This window comes from Mercenaria mercenaria, chromosome 7 (genome assembly GCF_021730395.1).
Source record: "Mercenaria mercenaria strain notata chromosome 7, MADL_Memer_1, whole genome shotgun sequence".
NCBI classification, from domain to species: Eukaryota; Metazoa; Mollusca; class Bivalvia; order Venerida; family Veneridae; genus Mercenaria; species Mercenaria mercenaria.
The window spans coordinates 50,046,834-50,063,902 of NC_069367.1; the positions used below are offsets into that span (position 1 = coordinate 50,046,834).

A 17,069-nucleotide genomic window follows, 5' to 3' on the forward strand; every position below is an offset into this window, starting at 1 on the left:
AGTGTTTCTGTTGTTATATCTATCTCCATTGATCAAGTGTTTATTTATTTCAAAATGTAACATGTTAGATATATCAACCTTTGTGTATTCAGGTGGAAAAACGACGAACAAGACAACTTTTTCAATGAAAACTTTTACAAAAAATCTTTAAAAATACTTCTATGCTTTTGATGCCTCGACAATTTTGTTGTTTGAAAGCAAAGATATACTGCTTTATATGCCCCTTTACACTATGTTCTTAACCCACTACATGTTGACACAATACATGTTCAAATGTACTGACAGCGAGAAAAGGGATAAAAACCTAACTTTGATTTGATAAAAACCGAACTCAGTTTACATGACGAATGGATAAAAACCTAACTTACACGAAATTGTATGACGGATAAACACCTAACTGACTAGTATTCTATAGAAATGAATGAGTTGACATATACATGGTCTGATTATTGTAAACATTACTTTATAAGCGGTATTGTCTTCAAACTTTGTCATTAATTTTAAGATGTTATATGTATGCCCACTACAGTCAAATATTTTTTCATAATTTTAATATTATGCAAATAGCAATGTTCGGAAAAATCTGGATACACCCTAAAAAACAACTCAGTATAAAAGTCAAAATTATTATATTTACATAAGAAATTATTTAATACCACCGATGTTCGAAGTTCTGTAGTTCCCAACCCTCTCTCCCTCTCTCTCTCTCACACACACACACACACACCCACACCCACACCCACACCCGCACACGCACACGCACACGCACACACACACACTGTTTCAGAAGAATTGTGTTTGTTTCAAATCTTGTATATCGTTTAGTGTAAGAGATTTTTATAGAGGTGCTAATGGAATATTTTGATAAATTGTTTAAATGGGATTAGATTTATGATTAATTATTAAATATGATATTTTTTCAGACGATAAATAGGGAAGAAAAGTGTGTGTGCGTGTGTGTGTGGTGTGGTGGGTGGGGGAGTGATGCATGGACTGACGGGACAGGGGAGTGGGTATTCTTACATTTTTCACTTGTCCACGGACACTTAAAATCCACTTGTCCATAGTCAAATTTCACTTGCTCTGATTTGTAATATTAAACCTTCATGAAAGCGCAAATAGACTGGAGATCGAGTTCTTTATTTAGGACAATGAAAAGAAAAGCATATCACAGTAACCTTGGTAAAATATAAGCTGTTGAAATATTTGCCTTTTAACGTTTATAAAAGTCTGAAATCGCGTAAGCAGTGTTCGGGATCTTTTGAGGTCATTCCCGAAACACTGCCCACGCAATGGTGCAAAGCCAGATGAATTCAGAGAAAGACCTTAAAACGTTCCGACTTGTTTAGTCATACTTGCGATCTCTGTGTGCTTTTGATTTTAATTTGGCTGACTACTGGGTCAAATATTTCCTTTGACAGTGACTTATTGTCTCAGCAGTTGGAATTCGACTTACAAACTTGTCATAATACTTTTTATAAGTTGTTTACGTTTCTGATGTCTTTAAATATCCTTTTAGTTCTCTGTGTGTAACCCTTGTTTTCCTTTGTTTTAGTTTTAGTTACAGAATGCTATATGCTGATGATGCAAATATTTTTTTTCAGTTACTTAAAGTAGTTCTTATGTTCCTTTTAGCATGTATATGGTTTCTTCTTTTATGTTTTTTTAAATGCATGTTGTAAAATGTGACTCTTCTTATTTTTGTGTAGTGTCAGTTATTTTTTTATGTTGCTTTAAATGTGCTAAAACTGTATGTGGTAAATTACTTTTTCGTTTTATTTGCTAGTACATATGTGCTATTTTGTTTTAATGCGCTGTAACATGTATGTGATAATTTGTGATTTGTTTCTTATCTACTTAGAGCCAGATGCTTTATTTGCTTTAATGTGCTTTAACATATTTGCATTTTATTACAGCTGTTTTACTTATGTTGAGCTTATTTACATGTGTTTGTCGGAAAATAGCTTTAAGCTAGTGTTATATGTTTATGCCTTTCCGACGTTAAATAAATCTTGTATCTAAATCTTCTCTGATATTTTATCATAGTCACCGAGTTACAGTGTGCGCGAGACCTAGTCAAAGAAATCATTATCTTTATCACCTCCATACACTTGAAGCAAGACACAATCTAAATGGTTTTATGTTTTCTCATTTTATACCTGAAAAAGTATGCTTGTCCGCGGACACACAGAATGAAAAATGCACTTGTCCGCAGGCAAAAAATCACGAGTCGGATAAGTTGGACATAGGAATCCCACATCCCTGAAGGGGCGGGTAGATCAAAGAACTTCGAGCATCAGCAGTCTATAAAAAAGCACAGACGAACAGCAGTTTTCGTTTGGTTAGGTGTTTATCCATTCTAAGTTCGTATTTATCCAGCACTGTTTCCTATACCAGTTAGGAATTATCCGCAAATTTAAACCCACATCATAATCAATACAATTTTTAAGCTATAAAAATCGATTTCAAACTTTGATACTGTTAAACATTGTCAAAGAGATATTTATGGAACTAATACATTTAATAAGTAAGGTCTTACTGCAATTTCTGGTACTTTAAACAGTTAGAAACATAAAACATGTTCATTTTGAAGACTTTTTGAGTACATTTTAATGAATTCCAGCCACATAATGTGACATTTCGATTGAAATATTTAGTACACAAAACATGTTATCAATACAGGATATTATGACTATCAAAAGTTTTACGCTAACATTGCATACTCACATAAAAAAAACGAAAAAAGACAAGGAAATTAACTACATACATCGTCTTTCTGTCAGCCATGTTGGCACTGAGTTAGGGTCGCTGAACAGAGTTAGGATTATCCGGGTACATGACGTGATAACTAGGTAAAACATCGTTTTGACAATTGTTTACATTTATTTCTTTACTAATGGCATTCTTATTTAAAGGGGGACAACTCATTTAGAATAAGTATCAAACTGCTTGGGACCGAACAGTAAAACATGTATTGGACAGATAAGTTGTGTGTCAAGATGCTGTTCATTCGCTTAAAAAAATCTGTTGTTTTGTTATATACTGCTAAACCTTAAAAACAGGAAGAATATTGATTTTCTCCATTATTTCAAAGTGTTGCTACGGTTTACTCTTTTCTGTACAATGTTTTATGGCACCACTTTGGGGGTGGGGGGCATATAGATTTGCCCTTGTCCGTTCGTCCGTCCGGCCTTCCGAAAATGTTGTATCGCAGCTAGCTCCAAAAGTATTTGACGTAGAGTCACAAAACTTTACAAGAATATTGATCAGCATGTGTAGTTGTGCATCTGGGGTTTCGCGTCTGGATTCATTCAGTCAGTAGGTGTTATGGCCCCTGACTTTGTAAAATATTAAATTGGTCATTACAGTGTTGTGTCGCGCCTAGCTCCAAAAGTATTTGATGTAGAGTCACAAAAGTTTCCTTTTCTGGAATGTTAATCAGCATGTGTAGTTGTAGTTGTGCATCTGGGGTTTTGCGTTCGGATTCATTTAGTTGTTATGGCCCCTGACTTAGTTAAAAATTGGTCATTTTAATGCTTTGTGGTGCGAAGCTCCAATAGTATTTGACATAGAGTCACCAAAGTTTACAGGAATGTTGGACAGCATGTGCAGTTGTGCACCTGGGATTTCGCTTCCGGATTCATTTAGTTGTTATGGCCCCTGACTTAGTTAAAATTGGTCATTTTAATGTCGTGCGTAGCTCCAAAAGCATTTGACCTAGTGTCACCAAAGTTTACGGGAATGTTGGTCAACATGTGCAGTTGTGCACCTGGGGTTTCGCGTCCGGATTCATTCAGTCGTGTAGGAGTTATGGTCCCTGACTTAGTTAAAACTTGGTCATTTTAATGTTGTGTCGTGCGTAGCTCCAAAAGTATTTGACTTAGAGTCACCAAAGTTTACAGGAATGTTGGTCCGCATGTGCAGTTGTGCACCTGGAATTTCGCGTCCGGATTCATTTAGTTGTTATGGCCCCTGACTAAGTTAAAAATTGGTCATTTTAATGTGTCGTGCGTAGCTCCAAAAGCATTTGACCTAGAGTCACCAAAGTTTACAGGAATGTTGGTCAACATGTGCAGTTGTGCACATGGGGTTTCGCGTCCGGATTCATTCAGTCATGTAGGAGTTATGGCCCCTGACTTAGTTAAAACTTGGTCATTTTAATGTTGTGTCGTGCGTAGCTCCAAAAGTATAGGAATGTTGGTTAGCATGTGCAATTATGCACCTGGGGTTTCGGGTCCGGATTCATTCAGTATTGTAGGAGTTATGGCCCCTGACCTAGGAAAAATTATCATTTTAATGTCATGTAGTGGCGGCATCTGTGTTCCATGGGCACATTTCTAGTTATTTAGTTATTTAGTAGGCCTGGGTATTTTGCAAAAAATATCAATAATTAAATTGGACTTAGTGAGGCCTTTCTCCACAAATTGACATAAAAGATATATTTGTATGTTTACAAAGCCATTGTTATAGATTAACTTATAATGATATTTCAGCTAAAGTTTAAAGAAGATGTATCCTGCAAGAAGCTTTGTGAAAAGAAATACTTTCCAGGCAACAACACAAGCATAGAGAAGCTGAACTTTATGAGAAAAAGTATTGAATTAAATTATCAACAAAACTGGTATGTACTAAACAATTAGCTCACCTGAAACAGTTTAAGGATAAGGTGATGGTCCAGGTCGATGATGGCTCTGGTTTCCTCAGATATATGCCCTATTTTACAATCAAGCAAATAGTAATACGTCCTGTCTCCTCTGACAGCGCTTGCTTTTTTTAGCTCACCTGAGAATGAAGTGCTTTGTGTGAGCTATTGTGATCACTCCCTGTTTGTCTGTCCAACTTTTGTCTGTTCATCAAGACATTTTTCAAATAAAACTATTTGATGGAAGTTGAAACTTGGCATGGATATTACTTGGATGGTCCACAACCAAATTTTCTCCTCCTGAACGACTTGTCAGCTTTTGAAATAATTTCACACAAATGGTCTGTGGGTGACCAAGCATGAAGTTTTTTAAAATAATAATTTCATCAAGAAACATGGCTGCCATCGCGTGTTGTTACCTTTCCCTATATGTGTCAAAACAGTCTGGCAGAACTATTTCTTGTTGTACTTGTTCGAGATGTGAAACTCTGGTGAGTGATATAGGGCAACCATAGTCCTCTTGTTTTATATTTCTCACACTTTTTAATGTCTTCCATTGTTTCTTAAACTCGGACCTCTTATCCCCGCACCTATTCCTTCTCCCACATCCTTTACACCCTTCCCTCTCTCACTCCCATCACCTCCCCAGATATTTTTTATTTATATTTCTCACACTTATAATAATGATAATCTTGGTAAACATTTTTGAATAGAGGAGAAATTTGTCCCTCCGACAGCTCTTGTCATTATAACGGTAGATGGTAAAATATAATGATTTATAATATAGATATTTTTTTGCACATGCCTAACGGTAATCAGTATTTGTGTAACTTTCAGGATTCTTGACAACATGCCGGTTACCTGGTGTTATTTAGTTGAAGATGGTGTTCAGTATTGTTCTCGCTCGTTCCCAGTTGGATGTTATGTTACTAAGGAAATGAGGAAACAAGATGCTTGCGCAATGAGTGTAAGTTCCTTGTATTAATGTTGTTTCCTTAAACATTTCTCTGGTTAATTTAATTTATTCAGGGAGCATAATACAGGTTACGTTGCTTTACCTTGTGTTTTAGACTTGAAAGCCAGTGATGGTTCAAGTTTTGTGTTGGGGCACACTTAGATTTGCCTTTGTCCATACATCTGTCTGTCCAGACCAGATTTATGGCCCTCGACTTAGTCAATGATATGCCTAAAAGGGCATTAAAGTTTTTGTATCACATCTCAAAAAGTATTTGGCATAGAGTCTTTCAACATGAAAGGAATGTTATATAGCATTTGAAGCTGTACACCTTGTATTCTGTTTGGGATTTCACTTAGCCAGATGAGAGTTATGGTCCTTGACTTAGTGAAAAGTACACATAAAGTGCTTAAAAATTAGTGTTGTATATATCATAAAAATAGTTGACATAGAGTTGTGAAACCATATAGGACTATTAGTCAGCATGTGAGTTTGTGCACCTGAGCTTTGTTTTAAATTTCACTCAGCAAGACCAGAGTTACAGCCCTTGGCTTAGTAAAAAATATGCATTAAGGGCATAAAAATTTTGTTTCTCATTTATCTAAAAAATATTAATTCTAGAATAATAAAAAAACATTAGGGGATTGTTATATAGCATGTAAATTTGTGCATCTGCTGTTCTGTTTCGGATTTCACACAGCCAGACCAGAGTTATGGGCCTTTACTTAGTGAAAATTACACATTACGCGCTTAAAAAATTTGTGTTGCATATGTCTTAAAAAGGATTTCTCCTATGGTCATGAAACCATGTAGTGTGAGAGGAAGTGTTGGCACTAATGGCCTATGGACACATGTCTAGTTTTTATGTAAGCTTTACAAACTTTCTAGGCTTGAACTTCTAAAATGTATGTGTGCTCTCGTGTGCAGTTTGTTTGGCATAGTAGAAGACATGATTTTGACATGAAATACCTAATTTTGACATTATGACATGATTTTGACATGAGCAACATGATTATGACAAAGAAGATAAGATTTTAAGAAGATATGATTTTAATATTAAATATTGAGATAGTAGACATAAAAGACATGACTTTAAATAGAGACTTATTTTTACACAAAAGACACAATTTGATATAGAAAACATGATTTTTGACATAAAAATGTCAGTAATATTAAAGAGTAAAATGATTTATATTAACTTAGAGAAAGTCTTATAAATGCAGCGGATCAGCCATCAGTTTACAATTGAATCAGCTCATATTTGGTTTATCCCTTCATTATATTATGTTCTCAATATGCCATGATTTTAATTGATTGGTCTCACTCTGACATGAAACCTAATACAAAACATAATTTTATTTTTCAGTCGAGACTCAAAGAAGCTGATACACATTATTTTATAACTCATATCGATTTCATTATAATTTATCAACCATATGAACTTGGAGGAAAAACAGACTTAACGAACACAAGTGCAGGCAGAATCGTCTCGGCTCGTCTGAACCCAAAAAGGTAATTGATGAATGTAACTATGTTTACCAGGACAGCATTAGACAAGTTCAGTGTAATGTTCTACTAGTTAAACTCTTTTTAACATCAGTATTTCACGTAAACATCTTCGTCTCTGAAACTACTGGTCAGAATTACACCAAACTTGGTCTGTAGCATCCTGACAAGGTCTCCTATCAATTTTGTGCAAATCGGCGCATTTGGCTTCTTTTATTGTCCACTAGAGCTTAAAACAGGAAAACTTAAACAACTTCTCCACATGAACTGCTTGATTGATCTTGAAACTTGGTCTGTATTATCATTGTAAGGTCCTCTTTCAAATTTGATGAAATGGGGACACTTGGCCCCTTTAAGGGCCCACAAGAGCAAAACATATAAGTGTCTGTAAATGACTTCTCATGAATCACTTGATGTATCTTCATCAAACTTGTTTTGTAGCACTGTTGTAAGTTGTCAAATGCAGGCAGGCTGCTAGAGCTAAAAATAGAAATACCTGTACCTTTAAATGACTTGATCTTCATCAGACTTGGTCTATAGCATCAATGTAAAGTCCTCACTCAGATTTGTTCAAATGAGAGTACTCGGCTTCGTTAAGGGGCCACTACAGCTAAAAATAGAAATACATTTATATAGCTTCTTACTATGAGCCACTTGATGGATCTTCATCGAATTTGGGTTATGAATCAGTTTAAAATCCTCTCTCAGTTTTGTTCATACAGTTGCACTTGACCCCTTTGAGAGGCCGCTAGATCTACAAATAGAAATACCTTGGAATGGCTTCTTCTCATGAACTGCTTTTGTGCGTATGATGTAAGCTATTCAAAACATGTGCGCAAAACTTGTCCTTAAGACGAGGAATTTTGACAGTTCCAAACAAGCATTTTATGACTTATATTGGTTACCGGTTAAAGCAAGGATTGAGTTTAAGAAACTTTCTTTAATGTATTGCTGTCACATTGGCAGAGCACCTATGTATTTCACAGAATTGCTTACAGAGTATGTTCCTAGTAGACTCGGTTTGAGATCGTCAAAAATTCAGAATGTCATCATGTTGTTCCATTCAAGTGCAAAACATTTAATGGTAGAAGTTTCTGTACTATTGGTCCACAATTGTGGAATGAACTGCCGTTAGAACTACGCAAAAGTAAATCACTTGATAAATTTAAAAAATCGTAAGACACTGTATTTCAGAGACTTTATGACATTGTTTTAGATATTTTGATAATTGTTTTATATGTGATAACACCAGGTGATAGTTTCTAATTTTAAGCCCATCATCATCAGATGGTGGGCTATTCAAATCACTCTGCGTCCGCGGTCCGTCGTCCTTCCGTCCTTCCGTCCGTTAACAGTTTCTCGTTATCGTATCTCCTCAGAAACTACTAGGGGGATTTTGACCAAACTTTGTCAGAATGATGAATTGATACCCTAGTTGTGTCCCCCTAAAATCAGACTGGTTCAACAATTTCTGAGTGAGTAAGGGCCCTTTGTTTATTTTTATAATTTACATAGATTTATATAGGGAAAGACTTTGAAAATCTTCTTGTCCAAAACCACAGAGCCTAGGGCTTTGATATTTGGTATGTAGCATCATCTAGTGGTCCTCTATCAAGAAGATTCAAAGTATTTCCCTGGGGTCAAATGTGGCCCCGCCCCGGGGGTCACATGGTTTATATAGACTTATATAGGGAAAAACTTTGAAAAACCTCTTGACCAAAACCACAGTGCCTAGGGCTTTGATATTTTGTATGTGACATAATCTAATGGTCTTCTGCTAAGATGGTTCAAATTATTCCCCTACGGTCAAATATGGTCCCGCCCTGGGGGTCTCATGGTTTACGTAGACTTATATAGGGAAAAACTTTGAAAATCTTCTTGTCAAAACCACAAACCCTAGGGCTTTGATATTTGTAATGTAGCATCATCTTGTAATTCTCTACCAAATGTGTTCAAATTATCCCCCTAGGGTCAAATATGGCCCCGTCCCGGGGGTCACATGGTTTATATAGGGAAAAGCTTTTAAAATATTCTTGTTAATAATCTAAAACATTCAGATTAGGACCTTATGTATAATAATTTTTATGCCCCCGAAGGGAGGCATATAGTGTTTGAACCGTCTGTCAGTCTATCCGCAATTTTCGTGTCCGGTCCATATCTTTGTCATCCATGGATGGATTTTCAAATAACTTGGCATGAATGTGTACCACAGTAAGACGACGTTTCGCGCGCATGACCCAGGTCCGTTGCTCAAAGGTCAAGGTCACACTTAGACGTTAAAGGTCACTTTTCATGATAGTGCATTTGTGTCCGGTCCATATCTTTGTCATCCATGGATGGATTTTCAAATAACTTGACATGAATGTGTACCACAGTAAGACGACGTGTCGCGCGCAAGACCCAGGTCCGTAGCTCAAAGTGCAATCGCACTTAGACGTTAAAGGTCATATTTCATGATAGTGCAATGATGGGCGTGTCCGGTCCATATCTTTGTCATTTATGCATGGATTTTAAAATTATTGGGCATGAACGTGTACCACAGTAAGACGACGTGTCGCGCGTAAGACCTAGGTCCGTTGGTCAAAGGTCCTAAACTCTAACATCGGCCATAACTATTCATTCAAAGTGCCATCGGGGGCATGTGTCATCCTATGGAGACAGCTCTTGTTATTGTATAGCTTTGAGTGGCAAGATGAACCTTGACATGAGTTAGTGACCTAGTGACCTACTTCTACATTTCTGTAGCTACAGCCTTCAAATTTGGACCACATGCATAGTTTTGTGCACTGGAAGAAACTTTGACCTTGACATTGACCTAGTGACGTACTTTCACATTTTTGAAGATACAGGCTTCAAATGTGGACCACATGCATAATTTTGTGTTCAGAAATGAAATTTGACCGTGATTTTGACCTAGTGACCTACTTCCACATTTCGCAAGCTACATCCTTCAAATTTGGACGACATGCAAAGTTTTGTGCACCGAAAAAAACTTTGACCTTGACATTGATCTAGTGACCTACTTTCACATTTTTGAAGGTACAGGCTTCAGATTTGGACCACATGCATAGTTTTGTGTTCCGAAATGAAATTTGACCTTGATTTTGACTTAGTGACCTACTTTCTCATTTCTCAAGCTACAGCCTTCAAATTTTGACTACGTGCATATTTTTGTGTACTGAAATGAACTTTGATCTTGAAATTGACCTATTGACACACTTTCACATTTCTGAAGCTACAGGCTTCTAACTGGACCACGTGCATAGTGTTGTGTTCTGACTTTAAATTTGACATTGTTTTTTACCTAGTACCTACTTTCACATTTCTCAAGCTACAGCCTCCACATTTGAAGCACATGCATAGTTTTATATACCAAAATGAACTTTGACCTTGAAATTGATCTAGTGACCTACATTCACATTTCTCAAGCTACAGCTTTCAAATTTGGACCACCTGCATGGACCACATGCACACTGTTGTGTACCGAAATTAAATCTGACCTTGATTTTGACCTTGAGCTAGTCTTGAAATTTAGGGGCCTGCGTGGCCGAGTGTTTAAGGGCGCTGACTTCAAATAACTTGCCCCTCATTGATATGGGTTCGAGCCTCACTCGGGGCGCTGAATTCTTCATGTGAGGAAGCCATCCAGCTGGCTTAGGGAAGGTTGGTGGTTCTACCCAGGTCCCCGCTCATGATGAAATAATGCATGGAGGGGCACTTGGGGTCTTCCTCCACCATTAAAGCCGGAAACTCGCCATATGACCTATCGTATGTCGGTGCGACGTTAAATCCAAAAAAAAGTCTTGAAATTTGGAACATTCAAAAATGGCTCAATGGTGGGCGCCAAGATCACTGTGTGATCTCTTGTTTGTAAGTTTTTACATTTCAGCGCTTATATTTTCAAGGTTTATTAAATTAAAGATACTTGCTGGTACAGCCTCTATGGGTAGGGTAGTGTGTGATATTTCTTTTTAGGTCACCTGACCCAAAGGCTCATGGTGAGCTTTTGTGACGGCCCAATGTCTGTTGTGTGTCGTGTGTCCGTCTACATTTTCTAAAAAAATCTTCTCAAAAAGCACTGAGCAGAATTCCACCAAACTTCACAGGAATGATCCTTGGGTGGCCCCCTTTCAAAATTGTTCAAAGATTAGAATTCCATGCTGAACTGTCATGGCAACTAAAAAGAAAAAACTTTAAAAATCTTCTTGTCCAAAACAGCAAGGCCTAGAGCCTTGATATTTAGCATGTGACATTATCTGATGGTCCTCTATGAGGATTGTTCAAATTGTGCTCCTTGGGTTAAAAGAAGCTCCGCCCCGGAGGTCCTAAGTTTTACATAGACCTATATAGGGAAAACCTTTAAAAGTCTTCTTGCGTTAAACTGCAAGGTATAGGCTTTTGATATTTGGTATGTTGCATTGCATAGTGTTCCTCTACCAAAGTTTTTCAAATTACGCTCCTGGGGCGGCGAAAAGAGGTCCTGCCCTGTTCAACATAGACTTATATAGGAAAACATTTTTAAAATATTTTTGTCTAAAAGTTCAGGACCTAGGCCTTTGGAATTTGGTATGTAGCATTGTCTAGTGGATCTCTAACAAGATTGTCCAAATTATGCCCCTTGGGTGAAAGAGGCCCAGTCCTTGGGGATCACTTGTTATACGAGTTTTATAGGAGTAAACACTTCAAAAATTATCAGATCATATTTCTTGACAGTTTGATTATAATTACCTGATAACCCCAAGTGATTAGGGGTCCCCTGATTGTGACTTTGGCCTACCTTCTGGTTTTGTTTAAGATACAGCATTGAAATTTCGGTGACATGTAGAGTTTTGCACACCGATCTTAAACCTGACTTTCAGTGACCATGAATATGACCTAATAACCTACTTTCTTATTATTTTAACATCAGTTTGACATTTAAAACATGTTGCTCATTTTACTCAGGTGAGCGATCCAGGGTCATTATTACCCTCTTGTTTTAAAATAATAATTGATGGCACCATTAACCAGGGGGTTTGAATCTCTATATGCAGCCCGTCTTGGCGTACCATGTAAGGCTTTAAGCACTGGTATTTGGCAACAGGGGTAAAATGGCATCAGGGGACAGATTGAGGTCATGACTGTTTGTTTAAATAGTTATTGTCATCATCATCATTATTGGTATTATCATTATTGTTGTTATTATTTTTATTTTTAGCTCACCTGTCACAAAGTGACAAGGTGAGCTTTTGTGATCGCGCAGCGTCCGTCGTCCGTCCGTGCGTCCGTGCGTAAACTTTTGCTTGTGACCACTCTAGAGGTCACATTTTTCATCGGATCTTTATGAAAATTGGTCAGAATGTTTACCTTGATGATATCTAGGTCAAGTTCGAAACTGGGTCACGTGCGGTCAAAAACTAGGTCAGTAGGTCTAAAAATAGAAAAACCTTGTGACCTCTCTAGAGGCCATATATTTCTCAAGATCTTCATGAAAATTGGTCAGAATGTTTACCTTGATGATATCTAGGTCAAGTTCGAAACTGGGTTACGTGCTGTTAAAAACTAGGTCAGTAGGTCAAATAATAGAAAAACCTTGTGACCACTCTAGAGGTCAAATTTTTCATGGGGTCTTTATGAAAATTGGTCAGAATGTTCACCTTGATGATATCTAGGTCAGGTTCGAAACTGGGTTACATGCGGTCAAAAACTAGGTCAGTAGGTCTAAAAATAGAAAAACTTTGTGACTTCTCTAGAGGCTATATATTTTACAAGATCTTCATGAAAATTGGTCAGAATGTTCACCTTGATGATATCTAGGTCAAGTTCGAATCTAGGTCACGTGCCATCAAAAATTAGGTCAGTAGGTCAAATAATAGAAAAACCTTGTGACCTCTCTAAAGGCCAATTTTTTCATGGGATCTGTATGAAAGTTGGTCTGAATGTTCACCTTGATGATATCTAGGTCAAGATTGAAACTGGGTCACGTGCGGTCAAAAACTAGGTCAGTAGGTCTAAAAACAGAAAAACCTTGTGACCTCTTTAGAGGCCATACTTTTGAATGGATCTTCATAAAAACTGGTCAGAATGTTCATCCTGATGATATCTAGGTCAAATTTGAAACTGGGTCACGTGCCTTCAAAAAGTAGGTCAGTAGGTCAAATAATGAAAAAACCTTGTGACCTCTCTAGAGGCCATATTTTTCATGGGATATGTATGAAAATTGGTCTGACTGTTCATCTTGATGATATATAGGTCAAGTTTGAAACTTGGTCAGCTGCGGTCAAAAACTAGGTCAGTAGGTCTAAAATTAGAAAAATCTTTTGACCTCTCTAGAGGCCATATTTTTCAATAGATCTTCATGAAATTGGTCTGAATGTTCACCTTGATGGTATCTAGGTCAGTTTTGAAACAGGGTCACATGCGGTCAAAAACTAAGCCAGTAGGTATAAAAATAGAAAAACCTTGTGACCTCTCTAGAGGCCATATTTTTCATGAGATCTTCATGAAAATTAGTGAGAATGTTCACCTTGATGATATATAGGTCAAGTTCAAAACAGGGTCACGTACCTTTGAAAACTAGGTCAATAGGTCAAATAATAGAAAAACCTTGTGACCTCTGTAGAGGCCATATTTTTCAGTGGATCTTCATGAAAATTGGTCAGAATTTTTATCCTGATGATATCTAGATCAAATTCAAAACTGGATCACATGAGCTCAAAAACTAAGTCACTATATCAAATAATAGAAAAAACGACGTCATACTCAAAACTGGGTCATGTGGGAACAGGTGAGCGATTCAGGACCATCATGGTCCTCTTGTTATTATTATTATTATGTACAACGCCATTGAATATGTCACTGTATAGAAATAGGTGTTTAATCAGTTTTCGGTTTCAGAGTGGTCTCTTTTAAACTTTGTCTTTTCCCAAAATTGTTCAAATGGATGCACATGGCCCATTATAGACGCCACTAGAGCTAAAAAAAGAAAAAAAACTTAAATGACTTCTTTCCATGAACCACATGATTGATCTTCATCAGACTTGCTCTGTTGCATTATTGTGGGTCCTTTCTCAGTTTCTTTGAGATGGGGACACTTGGCCCTTTATAGGGGCCACTAGAGCTAAGAATAGAAAATTTTTTAAATGGCTTCTTCTCATGAACTGCTCGCTGGATCTTTATCAATTCTTGCCTGTAGCTTCTTTGTAAGGTCCTTTCACAATTTTATTCAATATTGGCATTTAACCTCTTTTAGTGGCTGCAAGATGTTAATACAGAAAAACCTTTAAATAACTTTTTCTCATGAAACGCATGATTGATCCTCCTCATACCGCTTGAGGTAAACCTGGAAAAACCTTTAAACAACTTCCTGTCATGAAACTGTGTCTGTAGCATCATTGTATGGCATTGTGTGGCAATCTTCAATTTTTTTATGCCCCCGGCATCTACTGATGCGGGAAGCATATAGTGATTGTTCTGCCCGTTCGTCCGTCCGTACGAGGTTAACCAAATGGGACCGTTTTGTCTAGCATCAATACCCCTTACAAGAATGACTTAATACTAATGTAGATGTAACCTGTGACCATTCCTTATCTTCAGACATCACATGACCTCAGTTTGACCTTGACCTTGACCTCGTTTTGGACCTAGGTTGCTTTGTATGGGCCATCTCTTGGTTAACCAAATGGGACCGTTTCGTCTAGCATCAATACCGCTTACAAGAATGATTTGATACTAATACAGCTGTAACCTGTGACCATTCCTCATCTTCAAACATCACCTGACCTCAGTTTGACCTTGATCTTGACCTCGTTTTGGAAAATCTACCGACAAGGATGCCACCGGGGGCATCAAGCGTTTATTGAACGCAGCTCCTTGTTTTTAAATGGGGATACTTTGCCCCTCGAGGGGGCCATTAGAGCTAAAGATCTCCTTCAAACTCGTTATGCAGTGAACGCTCACTATATCTTTGTTACTACTTTATGAATCTGATTCAAACTTAAAATAGTTGTTCACATCATTATCAGAATCATATGAAATAAGGTCCATAACTCTGTTGCAAATATTGCAATGAATTATAACCTCATTTTCCTTAGAATTTCAATTTAATTTTGATGCGTTTTATGCTCTTGAAGATGGACATATTAAAACCGCAATGTCCGTCTGCCCGTGCATAATTTAAATTATTGTCCGGGCTGTAACTTTGTTATCCATAAAAGGATTTTGAAATAACTTGGCATAAATGTTCACCATCATGAGACGATGTGTCATGCGGAAGACCCAGACCCCTACTTTTAAGGTCAAGGCCACACTTAGAGGTCAGATGTTAACAGGGGCTATTTCGATGAAGGGATTTTTACCTTGTTTATACGAAGTATGGAGAGCTGTCCTACTCAACCCAGCGTCGGCGTCTTTCCGCGTCCAACATTACTTAAAGTTGTCACACACTATCTCTATATCTCTGTAATTACGTGATGGATTTGTTTCAAAATGAAAATACATCACAAGCACATCATATGGCACAAGGGCCATAACTCTGGCACCAATATTTCATGAATTATTCCCCATCTTTTCTTAGAATTTCAGGTTAAAGTTTTGATGCTATTTCTCTCTATCTCGCTTATTACTAAATGGATTCAATTCAAACTGAAAGTAGTTGTTCCATATCATCACCCACATCATATGACACAAGGTCCACAGCTCTGCAATTTTTCATGAGTTTACGCCCCTATTTTACTTAGAATTTAAGGTTTTTTGATGCATTTTCACCACATCTCTGTTATAAGAGATAGGATTTGATTCAAACTTCCTCAGATGTTCCCATCCAGTTCCGCTATCCAGCATCGAAATAGTCGAGCACGCTGTTTCCTGTGACAGCTCTTCTGAAATTGCTTGGCATACATGTTTACCATAATGAGCCGATGTGTCAGATCCCTAGCTCTAAGGTCAAGGTCACACTTAGAAGTCAAAGGTTAACATGGTCTGTTTCGTGTCGGTTCATAACTCTGTTATTCATCAAATGATTTTGAAATGACTTGGCATATATGTTCCCCATAATGAGATGATGTATCGTGCCTAAGATTCAGACCCCTAGCTCTAAGGCCAAGGTCACACTTAGAAGTCAAAGGTTAACATGGTCTGATTCCTGTCCGGTCAATAACTCTGCCATTCATCAAGGGTTTTAAAGATTACTTGGCACAAATGTTTCCTGTAATGAGTTGATGTCATGTGAGGAAGCCATTCGGCTGGCTTACGGAAGGTCGGTGGTTTCTCCACCATCAAAGCTGGAAAGAGCCCGCCCGCTTAGCTCAGTAGGTAAGAGCGTTGGTCTACGGACCGCTGGGTCGCGAGTTCGATCCTCGGGCGGGGCGTATGTTCTCCGTGACTATTTGATAAACGACATTGTGTCTGAAATCATTAGTCCTCCACCTCTGATGATTCATGTGGGGAAGTTGGCAGTTACTTGCGGACAACAGGTTTGTACTGGTACAGAATCCAGGAACACTGGTTAGGTTAACTGCCCGCCGTTACATGACTGAAATACTGTTGAAAAACGGCGTTAAACCCAAAACAAACAAACAAACAAACAAAGCTGGAAAGTCGCCATATGACATATAATTGTGTCGGTGCGACGTTAAACCCAACAAAAAATTAGTTGATGTGTCATGCCCAAGACCCAGGCCCCTAGTTCCAAGGTCAAGGTTATCTTTGGAGAATGTTTTTTGTCTGGTCACAATTTCTTGCGCGGACAACTGTAGCATTCTTGAGCACGCTTCGGGGGCATATGTCACTCACTAATTTTGACAGATCTTGTTCACCACATCTTTGTTATTATTAAATGGATTAGATTCAACATTAAACTGGTTGTTCCACACTATCACATCCATCATGTAACACCTGGTCCACAAATCTAGCAGCAATATGTTATGAGTTATGCCCCCTTTTTACTGAGAATTTATGGTTCAAGGTTTGATGCACTTTTGCTCTGTC

At 37.7% G+C, this 17,069-nt stretch overlaps 1 pseudogene; it reads left to right on the forward strand.

Annotated features, from left to right (window-relative positions):
- Positions 1 to 17,069, forward strand: part of LOC123554201 (transmembrane 9 superfamily member 2-like) — a 58,687-nt pseudogene that overhangs the window by 12,637 nt on the left and 28,981 nt on the right.